The following is a 6,317-nucleotide window of genomic DNA, read 5'->3' on the forward strand; positions in this document are numbered from 1 at the left end:
ATAGTTACAGACGGGAGGAAGTTGCCTAGGTTTATACTGCAGCTAACATTTCATCTGAATTTCCTTCAGATAGGACGAGGACCCACAACTGTGTGTATGAGTTGTACCCCTTTCCCGGAGCTCAAACAGTTTTTGAACATAGAACTATTGAGTACTGTCTGGTGGATCAGGCAGTTTTCAGGGTTCCTCCAGGTAGTTGAATTACACACTGGGGTGCATTGGACACAAAGGGACACAAAGGGGTGCATTGGACAAGAGATACATTAACAAGGGCAGCATTTCAGAACAGAAAGCTCATTGAAAAACAGTAAGGGAAACAATGGCAGTCACACGTGCAAATTACCAAGCAGGTTTTGACCAGAACAAAGTGACTTGTTTTACAGTGGTCACAGGAGAGCTACAGGCAAGTCAGAAGACATAAAAAATAATCTGGTCATGATAAGTTGAGTTAATAAAAACTCCCTCCCTCTCTCTCTCTCTCTCCCTCTCTCTCTCCCCCTCTCTCTCTCTCTCCCTCTCCCCCCCTCTTGAAGCCCCTGTGGGGGTCAAAGCAGGTCTGTGTCAACAGGTCTGTGTCATTCTGTATGGTTCTCTTAATTTTTAGTAGCATGGCAGAGAGACAATTGTCCAGTTTGGAGATATCGTCAAATTCCTTCACCGAATCGGTATACATGTCAACATTTCGTTCCTCAAAGGCATATAGAAGTTTCTTCAACAGCTTGCATTCTCGAGAACGTGAAAAGGCTGGAAACATTTCTTCATACTTCTGTACCGCAAGTTTTGCATTCAGCATATGTACACAGAAGTGACAGAGCGCTGCTTTGAAGAAGTGATCTTTTGCCATGTAATAAGGCAGTGTACTTTTCATTGCATGGGTTCCAAGATGTTCATACATCTCAATGGCTTTTGGGTACTGCTCCAGCTGAGCTGCATAGGTTGCAACTTTGACTAGGCACTTGTTTGCACTGCGGGTGTAACCTTCTCTCTTGTAATAGTCTGCTGCCTGTTCATAATGACCAATAGCCTTATCAACTTCAACCAGCTTGGTCTCATATATTGCAGCAATGGAGATGTGAATTATGGCTGCGTTGGTGAACCACCCCATGTCAGTGTAGGCTTCAATAGCTTGGGTCAAACAGGTTATCCCCTTTTTTGGATCTGTTTCTTTGAAGACATATGCAGCATCTACAAAGTTAGTTGCTGCAGCATGTTTTCTCTGCATTTGTAGGTGATGAAAGGCAGCTTGCAAAAAGGCATTCCCTTTTTTTTCCTTCTTGTACATATTTGCTGCACTTGCATACGTCACAGGCCTCCTTGTAAATGAGCTGCAGAACATGTTTGAGAGAAGCAACTGTCAAGTTAATACTGTGATGAAAACGGGAGCACAGTGTGTGTGTGTGTGTGTGTGTGTGTGTGTGTGTGTGTGTGTGTGTGTGTGTGTGTGTGTGTGTGTGTGTGTGTGTGTGTGTGTGTGTGTGTGTGTGTGTAAGCCCCCACCTCTCAGTCAGGGGTGGAAACCCCATATTTTCATATTTTCATGATTTTTCAAAAATAGCAGATCTACAAGCTCGTAGCGCGGCACTCGGTGCCGTGCTATGAGCTTGTAGAGAATATCAGAATATTGAGGATTTACACAAAAAAAGAGCAAGACAACAATCTAACTACAAGATCTACATGCTGTAAGCTTGTGGATCTGCTATTTTTTTGAAAAATCGTGAAAATGTGTGCAAATATTTTGATTTAACTCTATTCTAAGACCTGGAAAGCATCTGTGTCATGTGTAAATGTTGGCAAAATGTTTCCCAACATTTAAAAAAAAAAGCTCATAGCTTGCAGATCTGCTATTTTTTTTTAAATCGTGAAAATGTGTGCAAATCCATAGTTGCATGGATCCAGCGGAAGCGTATTAATTAGCTGTATGGCCACATCGGGCTTCGATAGCCAAGTTGGCTCTGCCATGGCATTTTCTTTCTGGAGTGAAGATTCTGGACAGAGATCTGATAATGTTTTGCTTTTTCAGAATAATGGAGAATTAGTATTTGATATGCTCAGTCAAGTGTACAGTAACATCTTTAGTTCTGTGGAGCCCAATAATGGATCTCTGGGGGGGGATACGATGAATTATGCTGATCTAGTATTGTCTTCCTCAACAGTGAACAGTATGTGCTCGTACTTGGAAGAGAATAATAGTATCTCAAGCGAAAACGTTGAGTTGGATGTTTCCCAGAGTGAAGACGAGATGTCGGAAGATGACGAGATGTCGGAAGAACCAGCCTTGGCCGAAAACTCGACGAACCACTCTTACCACCTACGCCATAGGGTTGTCCGCTGGTGTTATGAGAGAAATGATGAGCAAGCAGCAGTGCAAAACCCTCCCATACTCGGGGGAAAAATATGCCCAGAGTGTGACAAACATGCAGCCCAGTTCAACGCTGCTGTGGACCAATACGATCGAACATTATTCCGCTATGCCCACGCATTGCAAGAATTTATTTTAGGCTTCAGATCAGTCCTGGAGCGATTCCCTTCGCTGAAGACAGACCACGGTGGCAACAAGCACCTTAAGCACATTGTGGAGGCCGCACTGGGACGTAAAGATTTTGTAAGTGAAATTCTGGCCATATCCACAAGCACACTGGCGAATGTCGCTTGCAGTGCAGAACCCTCATCGGAACAGGACGTGCTCTCTGTGACAGAAGCACTCAAGTGTCATTTTTCAGACTCCGAAGCCTTGAGGCACTTCATAAGGTCATATGAGATTCTGTACTTTCGTTACATGCAGGTGTGGCGAGATCTGAACGCGAAGGTGCGTTGCGATCTCCCCCTGATTGAGTTTTTGACGCTGACAAGTAGCAGACCTGGTGCAGAGGGACCAGAGCCCTGGTCAGAGGCCTTGGCCTACGGGGCCCGAATGGAAGAAAGAATTCAACTGATGGTGCCAAAGACCATATCGGAATCGTGCCTCTTGGACTTAAGTGAGATCAAGGCTCTTCTAACAAAAGTCCCCAGCGGTTGCAACCTTACAAAGCCTGTTAAAGCTGCCAATGTATTGCTACAGGCTATCCGCTCAAGGCTCGATATGCACGCTCCAGAGTGGTACTCAAACAGGCTTCAGATGGACTTATACTTGGAGGTTCGTGCTGACCTAACTCTCATGAATGAGCTTATCTCACTAGGGGAGATCTCAATCAAGACCCTGGTCTATGACCGTTGCATGCTCATGGCCTTTGTGCGTAAAATCAACAGGAATGTATCTTCCCCAGGTGAAGTTCACGCACCCGCAGAGCTACTTACTAATCATGAACCAACATGGGCCCTCTGATGGGAGTTAATGCATTTGGTAAAATAATTTGACCTTTGCCATTCAAACACACAACTCATGTTGTCTACCTTGCCTCTCCCATGGTGGCTAAATCAATTAAAAAGATAATATACAGGAAAGACAACATGAGCCTTCTGATGGGAGTTCATGCACATTTGGTAAAATAATTTGACCTTTACCATTCAAACACACAACTCATGTTGTCTACCTACACACACACACACACACACACACACACACACACACACACACACACACACACACACACACACACACACACACACACACACACACACACACACACACACACACACACACACACACACACACACACATGTCGTGAGAAGCATGGAACATTGATGCTGTGATGGACGACTATGGCCTTTTTTATTAGGCCTTAAAAGTAATGAATCACAGAGAAGCCAAAAAAAAAGATAAGTTGTGCTGTGTGAACTTTTACACTTTTTTAGCCTCTTGCTCAAAGAGCCAATTATGAGGCAGTAAAAGTACACACATGATTATCATTTTGATGTACTGGAATTGGAGAAAGAGAAGAATCTAATACTGATCGAAAATGCAAAGTTACAGAGAGAAGTGCTTCTCTTACAGAAATATGTACTGCAGCTTCAAAAATATGCAGTTATGGCTATGACAGGCTTACTTAACAAACAGTAAAAAGAACAACACGGTGTATCGTTTTGTAACGTTATGATATTTAAAAACATGATATGTAACTTTATATAGTTTTTTTTAACTAATGTTATAGTTTAAAGCACAATTTATAGGCACAATTTATAGGCCTATAGGCCTAAAGTCTTCTCTTCCACTTGAATTGAGTTGTCGCCTGTGTGTGTGTGTGTGTGTGTGTGTGTGTGTGTGTGTGTGTGTGTGTGTGTGTGTGTGTGTGTGTGTGTGTGTGTGTGTGTGTGTGTGTGTGTGTGTGTGGGAGTGTGGGACAGGGCCTCTCCGAAGGTGGGTAAATCAATTAAAAAGATAACATACAGGAAAGACAACATGAGCCTTCTGATGGGAGTTCATGCACATTTGGTAAAATAATTTGACCTTTATCATTCAAACACACAACTCATGTTGTCTACCCACACACACACACACACACACACACACACACACACACACACACACACACACACACACACACACACACACACACACACACACACACACACACATGGAACACAGGGAGGTACAGTACGAATACAGATGCTGCTGTTCAGACACACACACACACACACACACACACACACACACACACACACACACACACACACACACACACACACACACACACACACACACCCTTTGGTATGTGTTGTTATGAGATTGTGGAGTGCGTGCAGAGAGAGAAGACCGAACCACGACTTCATCGTTTAGCTTTGAGTTTATTAGCAGACATAAAAGGATTCACAGCACAGCCTGGGTAGTAGAAGATAGGTCTGGTCATGACCAGCCCCAAGAAGCCCTGCAAGTCTAATGGTCAAAGTCAGAGACTTTATAACAACCTAAAAGGTCAGTCATTAGATCAACTAACAGGTTGGAAGACTGGCGCTTATTGCACCTCTGGCCCCCCCTTCCTCCTCTGTCCACTACCAGCTTAGGAATGTCCCTATTTAGTGGAGCAGTGTTAGGAAAATTAGATTTCAAGTCTAGAAGTTTAAGGAATGTGTCTGTAGAAAACTGCATAAATGGAGGAATTTAGAAGAGTAAAAAGCTCCTGTTTATATCCTGCTGTTTAAACATATAACTGCTTTAAGTTCAGTCACTGAAGCCACACAGTGGTATATAGACTATTATACTGTGTACTGTATATATACCATATATTTCAATCATTAGTATGACTAAAAGTGTTAAGGTTTAGTTTAACTATGTCATTATAACCTTATTCAAAGAAAGTGTGTTTGCCAAGGAGGAGAGGAGATCATAGTGAGAGAGGCCCTGTCTTTCCCTCTCTCATTCACTCCCTTTTCAGAGGAATGTTTCACTGAAAAGACAGGCACTAGGGATGCCTCAAAAGTAATATTAGGTCATAACAATTGTATATTCTTTGTTGTAATACTCTTATGGTAATATACTAAAAGCTTTAATATGGATATCAAAATGACATAAAATTACACAGCAGAAGTGAGTGTTAGTTCCCAGCCAGGAAATAGAAAATTAAAAATGCCATATACTTTGGCTAAATTATAATGGGTTCATAGACGCTTATCGCAATCAAAAGGAAGGGAGTGTAGGACCATCGAAGGGAGGTGAGGAGTGGAGAGGCCTGTGACGGCGATGGTGTGGAGTCAGCGTGAGAACAGCAGGAAGCCTCGTCCTCTGAAGTCAACATCAAGATCTTTTTGATAATGTTTTTATGATGTAACGCTGGGATAGGGAAAGGATGCTTTAGTGCAGAAATATCGCCCTGTCTGGAGCATCATTACTCTGTGATGAGGGAGAGATTTTTGTATCCAGCGCGCTGTTATTTGATTGGTATTGTATCTTTACTGTTTGTTTGATAATTCATTCTAATAGTTTCATAGGCTCAGAAATAATTGTAAACTTAGTTTAAGGATAATAAATGATTTGATCTTACAAATTGTAAATCTCCTGTCACTTTATTCAAGGGTGTTTAACGTCTCCCCATTTCACAGAACCTCTGAACTTGCACCTTGGTTATCTCTTATGGTGTGAAGGTGCAGATATATCATTTCAATTGGTGACCCCCACGGCCCGTTCTGTTGGGGGGACGGCATCCTTGGCAGGTTGACCGCCTGAACATCATTTCAGCTGTCGGTCGCGACGTTGCTTTCTGGTCGGACAAACTTGCCTCCGGAGGTTTAAGTTATAAGGTTTGCTGAAACCTGCTTCGTCGAATTCAGTGATTGATCACTCTAACCTGAGTTTGTTTGACTGAGATAAGCAATTGTCGTAATCCCAAAGCATTGGAGATAAATTTAGCGATTGTAGGACATTGATGTATAACCAAATTTAGCGG

The 6,317-nt window shown here is 42.6% G+C and overlaps 1 pseudogene across 1 annotated transcript; it reads right to left on the reverse strand.

Moving 5' to 3' along the window:
• Window positions 1-201: 201 nt before the first annotated feature.
• LOC311040680 (alpha-soluble NSF attachment protein-like) lies at window positions 202-1,959 on the reverse strand (annotated as a pseudogene). The gene is made up of 3 exons: window positions 1,927-1,959; window positions 567-1,325; window positions 202-208 (listed from the first exon to the last, which is right to left on the reverse strand). The product of its transcript is annotated as an alpha-soluble NSF attachment protein-like (transcript).
• Between the last annotated feature and the right edge of the window lie 4,358 nt (window positions 1,960-6,317).

This window comes from Gymnoscopelus microlampas, assembly GCF_963454915.1.
Source record: "Gymnoscopelus microlampas genome assembly, chromosome: 24".
NCBI lineage: Eukaryota > Metazoa > Chordata > Actinopteri > Myctophiformes > Myctophidae > Gymnoscopelus > Gymnoscopelus microlampas.